This window comes from Triturus cristatus, chromosome 7 (assembly GCF_964204655.1).
Source record: "Triturus cristatus chromosome 7, aTriCri1.1, whole genome shotgun sequence".
Taxonomy (NCBI): domain Eukaryota; kingdom Metazoa; phylum Chordata; class Amphibia; order Caudata; family Salamandridae; genus Triturus; species Triturus cristatus.
Window position 1 is genome coordinate 217,140,489 of NC_140590.1, and position 19,840 is coordinate 217,160,328.

At 43.1% G+C, this 19,840-nt stretch overlaps 1 protein-coding gene across 1 annotated transcript in view; it reads left to right on the forward strand.

Annotated features, from left to right (window-relative positions):
- Window positions 1–633: 633 nt before the first annotated feature.
- The window catches only part of LOC146809253 (otogelin-like protein), a 67,913-nt gene continuing 48,706 nt past the window's right edge, over window positions 634–19,840 (forward strand). The window contains exon 1 of the mRNA XM_085616077.1: window positions 634–763. The gene's annotated coding sequence lies outside the window, so the exon portion shown is untranslated. The remainder of the gene's footprint in view (window positions 764–19,840) is intronic.

Here is a 19,840-nt window from a genome sequence, read left to right on the forward strand (position 1 = left end):
CCCTCCCTGTCGCGCAGCGCAGCCGCATGGGGCTGCGTTGCGTTGCATGGAGATTTGGTAAAGCTCCCTCAAAGTGTGTATATTTCTTTGAAGTTGCTAGGTTTAGTAAGTTTCCCTGGGTGGCAACAGAGGGCAGGCCCAATACTGCAGCTAGCAACAATGCCGAAATGGTCACTTTAGATGACTAAATGTAATGTCTCAAGCTTTCCTGTGGCTGGTGTTAGACATAGTGAGAGAAGTGGAGTGCTATTTTAACTCAGAGAAGTGTGGGATCCCTGGGTGGTAGAAATGTTTGTGATCCTTACCAGAATCCCAAATAAATTCTCACATGCCAAATCTTCTATACGTCTTTCTCCCCCTACACTGTGTGTCTTGTGCATTGTTTAAAACGAAATAACCTTTTAACTAATCATTTGACTGCTGTGTATTCAGGAAAAAATGTCCTGGGGCAAACATTAATGCTGTTCTGATGTTATCTAAGTTCCACAAAAAGCGTGTGTTCCCCTCCCTTGTAGAACAAACAGTGCACCCAGCACTACTAGGACCTCTATTTGTCATTCTCTGAAGTCTGCGGGTGTTCTGTTTTGCATTGTGAGCAAACAATCTCGCTGTTAGAACCCCCCACGCGTTGCCTGGCACTGCAAAGTGCATTATTGCAGCCCCTCCCTGAATCAGTCCCTGAAACACTTCTGCACAGCTTCACAGACCGAACGAACAGCAGTCACATTATCTGGAAGCCGGATTTTGGAAGTTTCATAGACAGGTAGGTTGTCGGTATATTTAGTAATTCTCGCACACACCACCTGCATCTCTTTGCCCCTGATGTTTCCTTCTCTTGCATGATTGGTGTAATGGTGTAGTCTAAATATGTGTGATGTAAATATGTATTAACAATACAGGTACCGCGGGTAGTCTAATAATTCTGAAAATTCCTGACACCAACATAATGTTTTACACATTCCAAACACCAATATGGTGTAGAAATGAGGTTTTTGCAAATGCTTGCAATATAAAAAGGCACAACTTGGAGCAGATTGAAGAAATGAACTCGTTTACAATGGCCTCGGAGCATGTGTTAGATACTTCTTTCATCAGTGCCCAGGGTAAAAAACAGCGACAGGTAACAAGGCATGCTGGAATTCTAAAACAGGTTTTTGTGATCGGTCAATTTGTACCCAATACATTATTTGCAGCTGTGAACGCGAGCTGTGGGTAGGTAAACATCTTTATATCCCTGGACAGGGGAGAAGTGGGGGGCGCTGGCCAGCTGCATGGATGGCAAGAGTTTCACAGTAATGTACGCCTCTATGAAGTGAATGAGAGGATAATAAGCACTGGTAAAAACCAGTAGATCCAGCTTATTGTTAGGGGAAGTGTGCATTAATATTTGTACGACTTTAAATGTGTAGAAAGAATATTCCATAATGAAGTAACAGCTATGCCTATAAAAATACGGGCGTGGGGCCACTCTGCTTAAAAGAATGCAGAGTTTAGCTGCACCCACAAAGAAGAGTATTCTGAAAAAGAATCAAAAGATGAAGGGGCAGTTTTACAAGCCACTTTTTTTCGTGGCGCATTTTACTGCTCCATATTTACAAGGACTGGAAACCCCACCCTGCGTGACTTTTCCTGTCCTTTTAAATATGGCCCCTTTGCACGCAGCACTTTGAGTGAAAGGGTTGTTTCATGGGTGTCGGTGTTCCCATGCAACACCCATGGAACCAGACACATTTCCAGATTTACGATGAATCATAAATCTGGAAATGCATGTGAATACTACGCCTCCAGGTGCAACGAGGAGGAATGTTTTCATTTCTCCTAATTTTCATTTCCTCTTTTTATACGTGCTGCATTGTGCAAGAGGAAATCACCTCTAATGATTGTTTATGTACAGGAAGGGTCCCTTCCTGCACATAAACAATCATTGAAACTGTGACGTTTTTCAACTTCTATGTGTGCTAATGCAGCACACATAAAAGTTGAAAAACTGCATATCGGATTGTTTTTGTGCAGGAAGGGAACCCTTCCTGAACAAAAATGATCTCCCCACGACGTAGGCATCCTTGAACCAGGGTGCAAGGGTTCCTGCACCGGCGCAGGGCAGCAGTTTGTGTGCCAGCGCAGGGGTAAGCCTAGAGATGCGACAAATTGTTGTAAATATGTCACATCCCTGTGTTTTGAAAGTGACTCAGTGTGGCACAGGCAAATGGCTTGCGTTCCGCACTGAGACACTTTCTTGTAAATCTGCCCCGAAGTCTGTATCGAAAGTGATGATATAAAAAGGCTTGCACATTACTGTAGAGACTTTTGACGAAGGTCCGGTGTCTCACACTTGGAAGAACTTTACTCCTGCCATTAGGAAGTAAACATCCAATCATTTCCATCATGTGAATGGGTCTTAGGAAAATGTTGAGAATATACACAAGCTCTTGGGCTTGAGGGCATTTCCAAACATTTCAGGGAAACACCACCGTGTGACCTCCTGTAGTCCTGGGGTATGGCTGAAAGACCACGATGAGAGGTGGCAGTAGAGAGCCCAAAGTAGGTTTATTGAAGAAGTCCAAAAGGAAGGACCCACTGCTGAGATCAGCTGCTTAAGTGAATGGTCAGGGATAATTGCCCATATACTTAGCATCAATAGACAGAGCAGGTACTTGGCCCAGAAAATTTGATTTTTGTGCCCCGGTTTTAAATAAATACCGGTGGCCTCATTTACTATATTTACTATATTTTGACACACGGCAGCACAGCAAGCCTTCCTGCTGCGCTGCCATGCGTCAAAATAAAAGAGCAGGAATGTGCTGTATAGACAAGATATATATTCCTGTCCTTCTCCCTCGTACCGGTGCTCAAACAGCAACAGTACGCCAACGCAGACACCCTTGCGTCATGTTGCAATGGTGCCTGCTTTGCGGGGAAGATTGTTTTTGTGAAGGAAGAGACACCCAGTTGGCCAGTATTTCTTCTATACTGACTTGTAAAGCTCTCATGGGCTGACCCAAACTTAATTTACTACACATAAGTCTGATTCACAAACAAACATCGTTACTTTTTTTTTTTGTTTTGGGAAAAAAGAATATGGTCATATAAAAAAAATCTTTTAGTACATACAAAATGCTCTTCATCCATGTAGAGTGCACACTTCTTTTTCAATATAATACATTTAATTTAGATCGAATACAGATCTCTTAAAGTTGATTTTTTGAAATTATACAATCATATAGAAACCATTTTTAACATATGTCTTGATCTGTCCCTCAACCAACAACCACAAACATACTGCACACAACAGCACACATTCACATACACATTTCATTCATAACCATCCAAACCACAACTTACATACACAGAACACAGAGCAGACATGCTTGTCTATAAAGTTTATAAGTTCCAAAGCCGTACAAATACAGTACATCACAGCACAATAAAAAGTCTCAATGAAAGGTATACCAATAGACAATAGTTTAATGAGAAAAATGACACCAAAACAACAAAAATCCAATAAGAGGAACCATAGATATACATTATTCATGATTTCAGTAAAAGAAAGTCTCAAAAAGGTAAAAAGGGGCAATGGTAGTCAATTGTCACAACAGACTGGGTCGTAGGTATGATTTGAAGCTGACCGCAACGGAATCCCGGTCATATGCACTACCAGGTTTACCTGCAGGGAAGAGCCATAATGGAGGCTTTACTACGAGGGTCATGTGGTCAGATTTCTTCACCTTCTAGATGAGCCATGCTGCTAAATAAAGGATGTTTTTCCAGAAAGGGTGGTCTCTTTGTGCTAGTGGGAAGGGTGTTGCCTACTTCTAGATTGGTGACCTTGAACTGTTTTTCTGAAAACTTCTCCTCAGAGAAATAGTTTCAGAAAAAGTTGGAACCAGGCTGTATCAGTTTTCTTGGTAATATTTTCTTCGAGTGAGAGGCGACAGTCGAGGGTACATCTAATTGTTATAGCCTGGTCTGCAGTTGGAGAGTGAAGCCTGTTAGTTTTAAGTTGTTGAACCAGTGCTGAACCAGACAATGTTTGGCATTGTTGGCAAACTGGTGCAATTCAATCTTTGTGGGGTTTAGTATGAGTTAGTTTGTTGGCATCCAGGTTTAGATGCATTTGAGAAAGACTTTGAATCTTTGCATATGGTTGCTGTAGGAGATTGTAAGATGGAGTTGGGTGCCATTCACCATGCTGCTGAATCCTGATGTTGCTGTCTGCAATGATGAAACCCCAAAGTTCCATATAAAGGTTGAACATTAGAGTTGACTGGATTGACCCCTGCACTCCGCAGGTGACAGAGAGAATCCAGGATCTGGTAATTCCTAGCTGAACAAGTTTCTAATGGTTGGTGAGGAAGGATGTGCACCACTGTAGAATTGTGCCAGTGGAGCCCATTTGAGTTTTTAGGGTGTGGATCAATGGCCAAAACAACGGGAAAAGATCTAGAAGGATCTAGAAGGACCTAGAGGCAAGATTATTTTCTGTTTTTGAGGAAAAGGGTGTTGTTGACTACTTAGAGCGTGGCTTTTTCAATACTGCAGTGTCATCTGAACCTCTTTAATAGTTTTAATGTAAGTCATTCTTGCTGATGGGCCTTTGTGATGATTTTTTCAGCAAATGGAAGGTGGATTATAGGACATAGGCTGTCATGGCGAGCTGGAACAGGTTTCAGCAGAAGGGTCTTGACGCAATCTGGGAAGGGTCAATTGATAAGAAAGATATTTAATAAGTAGAGAAGAGTATGAGAGATTCTCCCTGCAGACACCTGGTGTAGTAGGCACACTGTTTCACAGCCTTAAAGAGTGCCTTACTCCTGTTGATTGCTCAGTTGATTGCGATGTTGTTGCAGGAGGATCTACCTAAGGTGATGGCTGAATGGTGGTGCTCCAGTCTTTGTATAGCACTTAGGCTTGGAAGCTCATATTTTCTAAGGAAAATAACAACCTTTGTGTTTCTTTAGAGTGGTTTTGTAGATGTTGAGAACGGTGTTAACATTTGTTGCTGCTGGAAGTGTCTGTGTAGGCTGATTAGTTCTTCTTGGATTTCTGCTAGATGGATTTTCATGAAGGCGCAGAAGGTTACATTCTGTTACCCTTATGTGGAGGAGTGGCATGTCTGATGGGGAAGGTGACGGCAAGATTATTAGTGCAGTACTAAGCAGAAGTAAAGATAAATGGTGGTGGACGTTGGAGGAGTTACGTGTGCAAGTACAGAGTATGTCATCAGGACTACAAAGTATAACAAGCATTGGCATACCCAATAGGTCTCGCCTTTGGGACCTTGTTAGTATGTGATTATGCAGCACAATATCCTGGTGCAACATCAACTGTTGCATGGCTAAACACTTATAATGTCCCAAAGGCAAGACCTATTGGCTATGCCAATGCTTTTTGTGCATGTTTTCCAGATTTTGTACCAGTACCCATATTTAATCCTTTCGGTTTTAGCCACGCCCATTCTAAGAAATTGGAGCTGTGGGCATCACCTGGTGTTGTGGGTTTATCCACAATCAGTCTGGTAATATGGTATTTGGCTCTACACACAGATTATGAAGAAGTCTTATAGTTACCCCTTGTTCTCGTCTGGCGCTCGAGGTCTCGAAAGCTCTAAAGTGGCCAGAAGGCGTCATGATGGTGGTACACCAAACACTGAAAGCAAATATTTTGGAAGCTGAGGGGTGCGCACTTACCCCAGGAAAGTGATGTACTTCGGTTCAGCGGCTAAACTGGCATCAACCGTCACTGAAAGGAATGGGGTGTCCAAGTCCCTTCTCATCAGGATAAAGGTGACAGGGACACCTGCAGGACCCAGACGCACAGGGGTTCCCCTCGGATGGATGAACACATTCCACCAGAGGCTGGTTGGAATATTCATTCTGTACATTAACTATGAGCAATGCTTGCACTTGGTTCAGGTCTATGTGTTCTTTGTGCATTAAAACCACTCCCGAAGCAAAACGGTTATAATGTTCATTATTACATTAGGTTTATGCACTGTATGTGGTCTTTGCCTATAAGAAACAGGGTCCCAGCTGTTCCGTGTGTGTGCCCAAGATCACAACGGCTGCTGTTGTTTCATGTAACTCGAGAGGATGAAAGACTGCATTACCCATTGCAGATTCCGGGCTCCCAATCCTGCACCGGACGCACGTGAAGAGCGCTTTGTTTGGGGGTCGCTGTGGTTTTGAGATCTCAGTGTAAAGCAGCAGTCAGGCAAAGAAGGTAAACATTTGGGGAAGCGCGGGCGTCAGCGGGAGGGGCGGGGAAAAGCATGGTCTTTGCTTCACAAGTACGTGACGTCAGAGGCACGCAGCCAATGTCACTGAGGGAACTGTGTTATCCCGGGAGGCTCAGAAATATCAAGCCGGGCTCTTGAGAGGACGAGGCGTGACTGTGTCTTTATGCGGAAATTATGGGGACACTTCTATGTGTTTGAAGACGCTGGCGTGGGAATGAATCTAGTAATTAGTCGCCGGCACGCCTTATGTGCAAGGCTGAGGCTCGGTGCCACAGAGGAATCCAACAAGGGTGCGTATTGCATCAGGAAAACTCTTTAGATAACAAATACAGTGAACGAGAGACAGAAGGAATTGAAAGACAGACGAGGCAGAGCGAGAGGCTCACAGTGAGCGCTATGGAGAGATAGAGGGAAGAAAAAAACAAGTTTGACAAGGAGAGGAGGAGAGGAGGAGAGGAGGAGGCAGCAGGGGGGAGAGAAGAGAGGAGTGGGACTGCGCCTGTTTCCCTTGCGGGAGCGAGCTTTGCCACCATCTGTTTGCAAGTTAATTACAAACAGATGGTTTCAAAGCTCACTCCGCAAGGGACTCACCAAACGTGCACGCGTCACCATTGAAAGCAATGCAATGGGTGCACGTTTTTGGGCGAAAAACCGAATCGATTTCAAGAGGTTTCCTCCAAAGCAGCGCATGAGCACTGCTTAGGTGAGACCTGAAAAATGAGATTGGTGTTTATAGATGTGTTTGAAAAACACATGATGATGGTTTCCTTATCATTATAACAGTGGTTCTAGCCCCAAGACATTCAGGTCCAAACAAAATCCTTACAGGCTGCTCTGTGTCTTAGTGGCTCTTAGCTTGGATTGCCCTGGTGAAGAATGCCCTGATGGACAGGCCTTTAAAGGTTGAGGATGTGTTAAAATGCAGTGATGTTATTTCCTGTACAGATAAAGGCTGGTAAATACAGTGATGCTGCTTTCTGTTGAGGAGAATTCTGAGAAATCCAGAGATGTCTTTTGCATGAGATTGATGCTGGAAATTAAGCCTACCTGTCTAGCTTCTTATTTTGATTTTGCTGGAAAGCCAGTGATGTGGGCTTGGATGAGGAGCCAATGTAGTTTCAACAGGATTAAAGTGATAAACTCAAATATCTTTAGGCCTCAAATAAGATACCCTCATGCATATTCAATGGGTTTAGGGAAACTTGTAGTTTTTGAATGTCGTTTTGCACAGTCACATATAAATCAATGTAGAAAGAGACCTGTAACTACTACAGAAAGGTAAAATTAAGTGATCACACAGTGCAAGTGGGTCTGAAAACCTTTAATATTTGTGAGCATAAAAACATTCTATTTTTTTTTTCGAATTTGTTATGAAAATAAGTTGGTGTATCAAATCTGTAACACGCCACTAGACTATCTACTACCCTTTCTATGATCACCTTTTATGTTTTCCTTATCACTGCACCCACTTGCACTGTGTGATCACTTTATTTCACAGAGCACCATTGTTAGTTCTTTCAGATCCATGTGTACACTGTCTGTTCTTGACATTTTCTTATAAATCACATATACATATATTCATATATAAATATATGAATATATTGATTTTGAGCACTGGATACAGGTCTATTTCCATATTGATTTATATGTGATTGTTCCAACCACCAATCAAAAAGTGTTTTTGATGTATGTTACAAAATGAAACCTAGTGGGATTCTCTATTATTATATACCCTATCCTCTCTAGGTATATTGGTTGTTTCTGTTGTAATTTTAGTACCCAAAGTGAAGTAAAGCATTGTATTTTTTATAATGTGACGCGGTGTGTTCCTATGGGAGTGCTAGCCTTGTCACAAAATAACTTTGTAGGTTTTTCACTGCCAGGATATGTAATACAATAAATATAAATGCCCTTCTTTTTAAATGCCGTGCACTCTGTCATAAGCTGCTTTCAAGGCCTACCTCAGAGGTGACTTAAAAGTATTAAATGTAAGGTTAAGGTCTGGTAAAATGTTTATTTTGCCAGGTAGAAATGGTAGTTTAAAAAATGCACACATTCTGCAGGCGCAGGCCTAGAGGCGTGTTTTACTGTGCTACTAAAGCAAGTAGCACAATGAATGTTGTTGACCACTTGAAGCATTTAGTTTACAGGCCCTACATACATGTGGTACCATATAGTTGGGACTTATATGTAAATTAAATATGCCAAATAGGTGTATGCCAATTTAACTATGAAAAACCACAATCAGGGGAGGAAGGCACAGATGCCTATGGTCAGCAAAAAAAAGTTCAGAAGAAAGGGGTACAAATCTGGGGGAATATCATGCAAATGATGGTCATCTCCAAAAATATGGAGTTGCAATGGGTTTGCCACATGCGTGGAATTCCATTGACCTTTACAAAGGAATGACTTCAAGTATTGATTTATTAATGTATTTTTTATATTTTTAAAATAATATGTTACTTTAGGATGTACAGGCACTGCACTGATAACGTTAGGTCCTGTTTAAAACCCATGTTGTAACACACTCATACAGGGAGTTCACTAAAAAATGAATTCTGGTCCAGGGAGGACCTGGCCTGGAATTTCAGGCTGGACTGTTACTGTGGGGAACAGGGTCAAGACTGATTTGCATAAATCCAAACTGGGGTGGCATAGTGAGCAGAAAGATGATGGATTTAATCCAGATCTGTGACTGGGGCGAATATTTGACAATGTCCAGCATTCTGTCCATCACCCTTTTGTGTTGCTATGGGCGCCCTTAGTGGGAAAGGTATGCCCAGACTTCGGTACTGCACCCCCTATGCCACTAGATTCAAGCTAACTTTTCTGATGAGGGGTTTGAAGAGAAGCACGACTAGAGACATCAGTAGATGTACTACGATAGTTTATTTTAATACAGAGAAACACAGAGAGACGGCCCACCCACGAAGGCTGCCAACTGATAACCCACTCACAGACATTGCAACTCTAGCAACCTTCTCAGAGCAGGATTTTTTATTTTACATTCTGAGTCTCTACAAACTAAGGCTTATACTAAGAAGTTACTTACACAGCAGAGACACTACGAGACCACGCATCTTAACCCTAATACTAAACATAGAGAGAAAAGGAATATATGCAGATAAGTTGTATATCATACATCCCTTAACATAATCCTTCATAAAACTAGGATGCACCAACATCTTTTACTTCCCCTTAGATATGGGCAATGCACATTCTCCCATTGAGGAATGTGGTGACTAGAGGAACCATGGGTAATGAAAGCAATCCTGCTTAGATTCAAATGCAGTTGTCCTCCAATGTAACTGCATTGAGAAACAACTTAACAACCTTGTATGGTGAGGAGAACTTTGTGATGCCACCCTTTTGAGGATATTTACCTTCACTGTATCCCCCACCTTCACCTTAGTTATTGAGGTGGCATGTCTAACACCAAAATAATTTTCTTTTTCGTTGCTTTCTAAATTTGGGCTCCTTCAGAGCCAACAGCACTGCTCTCATTTTGCATGCTTCGGGTGTGGCTTTGGCCTTAAGCGCACAATCTTATGAGTATAATCAGAGAGATACCCCAATTTGTCACTAACGACTTCCTTGAAATCGTTCCGCAAACATTCTACCAAATGATACCCTTCTTTACTCAGGTTGCACACATCAACCACATGCTCCCCTCAATATGTCTCCTAATAAGCTTCACCTCTTTGCGTGGCATCATTTCTTTTAAGATAAAGCTAGGCTCATTATTGGAGTCAAGCAGAACATTGAGATCTTTCTGATGGGATCAGCTTAATATACTGGCCACTTTGCATGAGACATACATTTTCCCGGCACCTAAGTGACTTTTATAATCAAACTCACCCAAGAAATTCTCTAATAGCTTTATGGGTTGGCCATTTTAAGCCGAAGGATTGATATCCAGCTTAAAATGTTTACATTTGCCCTCTAACTTTGCCCAGTAAAAGTCCTTTACAACTAACGAAATCTTGGCCCGGAATAAAAAAGCATCTGAATAGACTCATCATTGACTAGGTCTGTGTCAATGGGGCCTTATCCTTGTTTTATTCTACCTGGATAACTACCTCCCCGCAATGCAAATCATCATAATCACAATTGCTTTCGTCATCCTCCAAGTTCACTTCCTTCACTTGCTTAGTTTTTTGTTTGGTCTTGCAGTATTTAGCATTGTGGCCCATCGTTCCGCAACTGCCACACTCAACAGAATTTTCTGGGTAAGTCTTGTTGGCTAGATGTGAACTGCTTGCACATCTGAAGCACTTTCCATTGAAAAGAAAATTCACATACGTTGCAGAAGGACCCTCAAAGTGTTTATTAACTGCTTTGTTCACAGACTGCACTTTCTCACCTACCACTGTGGCATTATCATTTGTTATGACTTCCACACATGCTAGGAAGTGCTCGATGCATTTGGCCACCACTAAGACCTCGTCAAGTTTTGGTTCATCTTTCTGCCAAAGCTCATCTTTGATCTTCTCAATACTTAACACACGCATAAATGTATTCACTCTTCAAGGGCACCTGCAAACTTGCAAGTTGCCCCTAATTTATGCAGATCCATGACATATGTTTCAACTGACTCCTGCGGTTTCTGAACTCTCTTACCAAAATGGTAATGCTCAAATATCATGCTCTACTTTGGAAGATAATGTTTGTCAAACTTGCACAAACACACTTCAAAGTCATTCAAATCCTATGATTTACTACCCACAAGCTCTTGCAAATGTTCAATGACCTCCTAGCCTCCAGGCCCTAAACTATACAACTACAATGAGGCTTTTTTCTCCGCTTGTAGCAATGCACCACAAACACAGGCGCAATGTAAAAAAAACATTTTCCACTTTGATTATTTGATAGTTGGTTCACAAGGGAAAAAACAAAATAAAGGTGTTGGTGTAATGTTTTGCATGATTCCAGGACCATTCCATTGTGCTTTGCATGTGTGTGTTTGTATCCCATCCTTGTCACCATTATATAGAAGCACTACTTGAGCTGGCAGTAGATGTACCACAATAGTTTATTTAATGCAGAGGTACACAGAGAAATGTCCCGTTCATTTGGGCCTGCCAACTCACTCACTGATATTCCAACCCTAGCAAGCTTCTCAGAGCAGGGTTCAACATTGCCCAGTCTGAATCTCTACAAACTAAGGCTTATACGAAGAGTTGCCTACACAATAAAGACACTAAGTCCCAGGGTGCTTGTGTCTGGTCAAGAAAGAACCTGGCAGTTTAGGCTCAACTGCCCCCATGGGGAGCAGGGCCAAGAATGATTTGCATGATTTGCGGGTCCAAACTGGGGTGGCATAGTGCGACTGGGTGAATATTAGATTTGTGCTACATTCTGTGCATAATATGTTCTTTTTGCATTTGTCAACCTGAGTGGGAGGGGGATTTCCAGATGTAGGTCCCATGCTTACTATGCCACTGGATTCAAGCTAGCCTGGCTGATGAGGGGTGATACTCTGAAACTGGTCCCAGGATGCTTATTTCTGGTCCATGAAGCACCTGGCCTGGCAGTTTGGGCTGGTCTGTCCCCATGGGGAGCATAGAGAATACTCATTTGCATATGCCTCGGTCCAAACTGGAATGGCAAGCAAAAAAGCAATAGATTTAACCCATCTGTGACTGTGGGTGAATGTTTGATTTGTCCAGCATTCCGTCCATCAACTGTTATTTTTCCAGCTGTGGTCCCTGCAGAACCGATGTATCAGAGCTGTTGCATGATATATCACTGACTAGAAACCCCACATCAGAGTTGCTTCATGATGTATCAGCTCACCAAACTCCGCATCTAGATCTCCGCATGGTTAATCCCTGGTGCAGAACCTTGCATCACTGCTCGCAGTCTTCCAGGAATCACCACTGCGAGATGCACCCTTAATGCAAGCCTTTGCATTGCAAGTCTCTTGTCGATGGCCTTCCCGATGATGGTGATGGAGGACTCCATGTTGAAAGCTATTTAGTTTTTTCAGAACCAGCCAGTGTGCAACACATCTTGACGCAGGACTTCATATCACAAGTCCCCCCTCCCCCCTCGTCAATGGCATTCTTGATGACTGTGCAGGACCTTGAATTGCAGCACTACTGCTCCTAGAAACCCCTACTGCAGGATGCATCCTTGACGTAGGACTCTATAAAAGTCTACCCGTGCTTCATTTCAGTCGGCCTTGAACTAGTAACTTTGTCCGGGTCCAGTTCAACCAGATAACCGCAGTTGGTGCTTTGCGCTTTTTGGCGCCATTTTTACTTAAATCTTTAAAATTTCATAACTCCGGTTGGACAACTGGAGTGTTGTCATTTTGGTCTTATTGATGAAATCTATTTTTCTAAGGTGGTGTATGATTTTTTTTGTTCTGTGCTCTACGTTTGAAATGTTGCATAAATACTTTACAGATTGCCTCTAAGCTAAGTCTAATTGCTTTTGTGCTAAGCTAACAGAGGGTTAAGCACAGGCTTTTTTGGAGTCTGTTTGTTACTTCACCCTGACAAGTGTTGTGGTTGCTGCTTGAGTTGTTCACCCCCATCAACCAGTAACCCTTTTTCTTACAGTGCACCACTATCAGGTGCAAACTTTGCACACTCAAGGTCCCAGCTATGGGGGGGGGGGGCTAGTACAGCCTGCTCGATATTTCACCAGAAGATGCAAGTATTATTGACTCAAGGTTTCGGAAGGTATAGCACTGCCTGGCTTTTACACAATTATCAGGTGCAAGTTTCAAAGTCTGAAGGTTTCCGGCAATACAGGTGAAAGTACCACCCATGTGGAAGCTTCAAAGATTCAAGGGGCGTGGCTGTATAGAGGCTAGTACCTCCTGCCCGGTACACTCCCACTGGGTGTAATCTTCACATATGCTGGGGTCTCAGTTGCAGATAGGCTAGCACCACCCATCTTATGAATCACCACGGCCGCAAACTTAATGGGCAAAAGGGGCATGGCGGCAGAGTGTCTAGTACTGTGAATCAGGTGCACCATTACTGTATGCAAGCTTCACAGCCTGAAGGAGCCTGATTTGGGAGTAGTTGTATCAACCGCCTGGTACACTGCCAGCTGAGTTTATGAAGTTAAGGAGTTCAGCTGCAGGTGGAAGCTTCAAACACTCAAAAGGTTGGGCTACGTAGATGCTAGTACTGCCTGGCCAGTACACCAACACCAGGTAAAAGACTTACAGAAGGGTCGGGCTGTAGATGCGCTAGTACTAACCACAAGAATCACCACTACTGCGAACAAGCTACATAGATGCAAAGGAGACACTAGTACCGCCTGCCTGGTAGACTACCCTTGGGTGCAAATTCACAGACTCAAGTGGCATGGCTTTGGAGACACTAGTATCACCCACCCAGTAGACCAACACCTGCTGGAAGCTTCACATTCTCAAGGTATCTTGCTAAAAATAATGTTTTTTGTTTCACTAATAACTGGCGCCATTTGAAAAATGTTTAGGGGGGGAAAAGTTTATCTACCTCAGCCCCTACATGGGGGACGATCATTAAGCAGACACAGAGAAAAAAAGGACCCCAAAATGCTTTTTCCACATGCAACTGCCATAAGGAAAATTAGACCGCCACTGCAGTCACAAAACACTCGCAAATTACCACCCAAGAAGGTCGTAATGTAGTCGCAAATGGAAAGGGGTCCCCAGGGGACCCCTCCCCCTTTGTGACATGCTCTGTAAATATTTTGTAAGGGCAGGCAATAGTCCCAGGGACCATTACCTGCCCTTAAAAAATGAAACGAAAATGTTTCATTTTTTTAAAAAATGCTTCACGTTTTCCTTTTAGGAAAATTGGCTGCATTCCCCGCAAAAGAAACACTTTATTTAAAAGCAGTCGCAGACATGGTGGTCTGCTGAGGCAAGCAGGCCACCATACCTGGGAGGGCCTGCCATTCCCAATAGGGTCGCAAATTGCGAGTGGCTCATTAATATTCATGAGCCTCGCAATTTACGACCCCATTGGGAATCGCAAAACTGTTGGTCATACATCTGGCAATAGGCTCCTTGTCCACTCGTGAACAAGGAACTTAGGGCTCCAAAACGCGTGGAGTTGCCTTTGCTATATTGAAAAACACGCTTGAAATGCAATTTGGGCCGCGATGTGTTTGTTCGAAAGAAATTGGTGCGCGTTTGGATGGAGGTGTAGGTGTTCGCTGCAGGACCACAGAACACTGTGAATAAGAGGCCTGGGATGGATTGAGCGGCAGTTAAACTATATATATAAAAATATATATATATATATATATATATGTGTATATATATATATATATATATATATATATATATATATATATATATATATATATATATATATATATATATATATATATATATTACCTACTGGCAGTTGCCAGTAGGTAGTTATAGTTAGGACCTATTTTCCATAGGAAATCCGCAACATTCTATTTGGAATAACGTTGACACCGATTGACGAACCTTCGTGAAATTTTCCAAACTTTTGGCCAGCTCCGGTCCGCTCCTATCCTGCAAATTTCACGGTGATTCGTCAAGCAGGGGCCGAGAAAAAAAGGGGGTCCCAAAACGCATTTTACCCATGCATTTTCCCATAGGACCTGTTTGACGCAGCTACAGCCCGAACTGCTAAACGGAATTACCCCAAATTTGGCAAAGAGGTAGTCCTCAGTTATGACTCGTGCCTTTTGCTTAAATGGTGTAAATCCGTTCAGTAGTTCCTGAGAAAATTAGAGTTAAGAAAATAGATATATCTGGGTGGAGCCTAACCACACATCTCATCGTGAGATCTGATTGGCTGTCAGTACATCATCCAAGAAGTGTTGTCAGCCATCTGGGGACCAATATACATGATAGCACCTCATTAAAAAGCATTGCAGTTAATAGAAGGTTTTAAGACTTTAGTTACATTATAAATCATTTGTTGATGGTACCATACTCATTTTAGGAATTGTGTGTGTTCTAAGGTGATTTTACCATGTGAAAAAGTCTTCTGCTGTGATATCATGAATCATGTTTGAGAGAAAACTATTTTCTCATGCTTTTCCCACAGAGGTTTGGAAGGTGATCTATAAGCTAAACTGAGAGCATATTTTCTGTAAATTCACATTATCTTTCTCAGTCATATGAGAATGAAGTCTGACATTCTCAGTAAAACATGTACATCCAGCAAGGGCAGAGACTGTCAGTTGATTCCTTTGTGTTCTCCTGCAGCTTCCCAGAGTGTTCTGAAGAACAACTAGAGCGCTAACAGTCTTACTTATGACAAACGTATTGCACACCTGAAGCCATCTTGATTGGAATAAAGTGGTAACTCTTAAAACATTTAATTTAAAATGGAACAAAATGAGGGGGTTCATTTTGCCATAGAAAGTATGATTAGTGCTGAAGAAAGAAAAATTAGGGCACATTTTGAGTGACTTCTCAAATCCTCTTCTATTTCATTAAAAAAGTCTGACATGTAGACTGAAACATGCACTTTCAATACCAGCAGCAGACTTCCCTGTTGAGCAGTAGCTTTACTACACTGATCTAATAAGCAACTAGAGTGCTAACATTCTGAATTTATGGCAAATGTGTGACACATCTGAATGCCTTCTTGATGGAATCAAAGTAAAAAACTGAAAGTATTTCCTACTGAAGAGACTGTAGTAAATGAGGAAATTAGGAAACTTCATAACAAATAAGTCTCCCAAAATGGCCACCAGAGACAAAAGAGCCCAAATGTAGCACAAATATCACCCAAATGTAGCCCAAGTATAGGCCAATGACAGAATGTCCCAGAGTGTTCTAACGAACAACTAGAGCGCTAACAGTCTTACATATGACAAAAGTATGGCACACCTGAAGCCATCTTGATTGGAATAAAGGGGTAACACTTAAAACATTTTATTTAAAAAGGAACACAATGAGGGGGTTCATTTTGCCATAGAAATTATGATTAGTGCTGAAGAAAGAAAAATTAGGGCACATTTTGAGTGACTTCTCAAATCCTCTTCTATTTCATTTAAAAATTCTGAAATGCAGACTGAAACATGCACTTTTAATACCAGCAGCAGACTTCTGTGGTGAGCAGTAGCTTTACTACACTGATCTAATGAGCAACTAGAGTGCTAACATTCAGAATTTATGGCAAATGTGTGACATATCTGAATACCTTCTTGATGGAATCAAAGTAAAAAACTGAAAGCATTTCCTACTGAGGAGACTGCAGTAAATGAGGAAATTAGGAAACTTCATAACAAATAAATCTCCCAAGATGGCCACCAGAGACAAAAGAGCCCAAATGCAGCACAAATATCACCCAGATGTAACCCCCATGTAGCCCAATGACAGAAGTGTGCAAAACTCTTATTTTTGTGTATTTGCAGTTTTATATAGTGCAGACTTGTCAGGTATTGGAGTGGTTTACATGAGCATTGGTTACATCACACAAGATCAAATTCATTTTGGTTGTAGACATGGGGATATTAAGTGATTTGACCAGAATCACAGAATGTTGAGCTGAAGCAGAAACTCCAACCTGGTTCCCCAGTTGCAAAGTCTGCAGCTCTAGAAGTAACACCACATCCTCTCCCCTAAGTGCAACATTCAATCAAGTGGTCAACTGGATAAAAAAACATAAAGATTACAAATAATTTAAAAGTTCTTTGTCGCTATTTGAAAAATCAGAAAATAAATGTAAATGTAAATGTATGTGTCTTGTAAAGCGCACTGCTGCCCTGAGGCGTCGTGGCGCTGTAGACCGCTGGGGAACCCGTCCTGGCTATCCCTGTGAGATGGTCCCTCCTGGGTATCTCCAAGGTGAAACCAGGCATCCCCGGCGAATGTGGGGGGCCGTTGTGGAGATGAGGCAAGCTAATGCCCAGAGTTGCCTAGTGTGTTCCTGGTTAGAGTAGGTACCGAGGCGAGAATTATCGAGTCCGTTTTGACCCTGGTCCACGATATGTCTTCATTTTAGTTTTTAAGAGCACTAACCATCATTTTGATGCAAATAGGACCCTCTCATATATGTAATATCTAAAGGAAATGCTCTAGGTATTACAGTTTTGATTACATCAAGATGACGTCAGGCGTTCCACACTTTTGTAATAAATATAGAATGTTAGCAATCTAGATGTTCATTGGGATACTGTTGAGAGGCAGAGGCCAGGGGCACGGACTCTCAAAATTGAAGGCAGGTAGGAGAGTGCAGAGGCAACAATTTGACCACACTGGGCAGGCAGGAAGGGCAGTGGCAGCACAACAGACTATGGAGGGCAGTGGAAAGGGGGGCAGGGGCAACAAGCAAACAATACAGGACTGGCAAGAGAGGCTGTGGCAATATAATAGACCATTGTGGGCAGAAGGAAGAGGCAGTGGTAGTACAACCAAACATGCCAACAGACCCGTTTTAGCCAGGAAACGTCCAATGTTTTTAAGCTCAAATGTGCTTTATTTGATCTGTCTCCTGTCTACAAACTCCTCTTTTTCAATGTAACTCAAATTGGAAAATCAATACCCCAGTTTTTTTTCAAAATCTCCCTCTTACCAAGTTCAAAATGTTCGCAAGTATGGTACATTGGATCATGGTAGGCAGGAGGAATTGGGGTAGGGACATGGACTCGGATAACAGAGGACAGGAGGGACATGGAGAGGTACACCAAACTGACCCTACAGGGCAGGCATCAGGGTTTGCAGCAGCACAATACACCACACAGGGCATGCGGGACGGGAGTGCAGCACAACAATCCATAGAAAGCAATAGGGAGGGGACAGGACCATGCACATGGACAACAGAGAACAGAGGGGAAAGAGGAAATGGTAGCTAGCTGACCATATTGGACAGACAGGAGAGAAAGCTGCAGCATAACAGACCATAAAAGGCAGGAGGAATGGATCAGGGGCATTGCAATAGAACAGACAAGCCAGGAGGGAGGGAATAGGGGTCTGCACATGGAAACAGAGGGCTGGGGGCAAGGGGGCAGGGCAGGAGCAGCAAGATGACCATGGAGGTCATGCAGGAAGGGCACTAGAAACAAGACACACCATGGAGAGCAACAGTGAGACTATGATGTCCTGCACACAGATCATGGAGGGAAGGTGGGAGGGGGTCAGGGCTGCTAGCTGACCACACAGGGAAGGTGGGAGTGGCCATGGCAGCACAGAAGACCAAACATGGCAAGTGGGAGGGTTAGTGGAAGCACAATGGCTATGATGGGCAAGAAGGAGGGTGCAGGGGCATGCACAAAGGACCATGGAGGATAGAAGGTAGGGTCAGGACCTGGGCACAGACAAGAGAGTTCAGGTGAAGGGGCCTCACAACAGACCGCGCGGGGCAGGCAGGAGGAGCCGTTGCAGCACAACAGACCAGGGAGGGCAGAAGAGTGTGGCAGTAAAATGGACCATGGAGGAAAGGAGGAAGGGGATAGGGGCATGGCATGTGGACAGGCAGGGTGGAGGTAGCAGGGACAGGTTACAGTCATCTGACAATGCTAGGCAGGTGGGAGGGGAGTGGCAGCTCATCACCACACTCAGAGTAGATAGGAGTGGCAGGTCCATGGAACATGGTGGGCAAAAAGGATGGAGCAGGGGCATGCACAAAGACATCGGAGAGCAGGGGGAAGGAGAATAGGGGCAGCAAGCTAAGCACAGAGGCTAAGCAGGAGGTCAATGATGGGCCATAGAATTGGGCAATGGAGGGCAGGAGGAGTGGACTGGTACATCATGCTAAATGCAGGGGCAGTGGCAGCACATCAGACCATGCATGGCAGGAGGGAGGAGGCTAGTCCATGGATTCAGACAACAGAGGATAGGGAGGAGGTGGATGGGGCAGCAAGCTAACTGTTCAGAGAAGGTGGGTATTAGGAACTTTATTGTTTTTAAAATGTGTGTCTGTGTGAACTATTTAAAATATGAACAATTATGCAGCATAATCTCACTTTTATTCAGAAAGAAGCGGACGTTTATGATTGTGACTCCGGGTTCACTTGGCAGATTGAAAATGAAAACTAGAAAACTAGATATAGTATATGGTATAAACTATGCACCAAAAAGTGTGATATAAGATGAACCGGGTGTGAAATATAATATGCAATACATTGTGCACAATGACAGATTCATTGGAGAGCGCGAGATAGCACAGACACTAGCACGTGCTATGCGATATGCGCCTTGGAGTGTAATATGCACAGGGCAGTGTTGTGTATCCTAACTAGTCTCTAAAGTTGTAATATAAAATATGTGCTGGGGAGTTTAATGTTGCATATGCACTGTGACAAAGATATGGATCCCAGATTGTAATATGTATGGCATAGCGCTGTGCGTTATAACATAGGCATCGAGGAAGGTACATTAGAGGGGGCAATATAACCCATGCCAAGGCAAGTGTCGCATGACATATTCACGGGGTGGTGTTACAGTGCACATGGGCTAGAGAGTGTCATAGCATACGCACTAGCTGGTGGAATACAACACAGAGGTGTATGGCACTCTGCGGGCACTGGTGGGTGTAACACAGCATTGGGCTCAGCCAGGAGCACGCTGTGACTCTCAAGTGAGGTTTGTCTCCTTTCCAGAGAGTAAAATAAAAAGTATTACACATCCGGTGGTGAATGTGTGTTTTATTAACTGTGAGGGGGGTT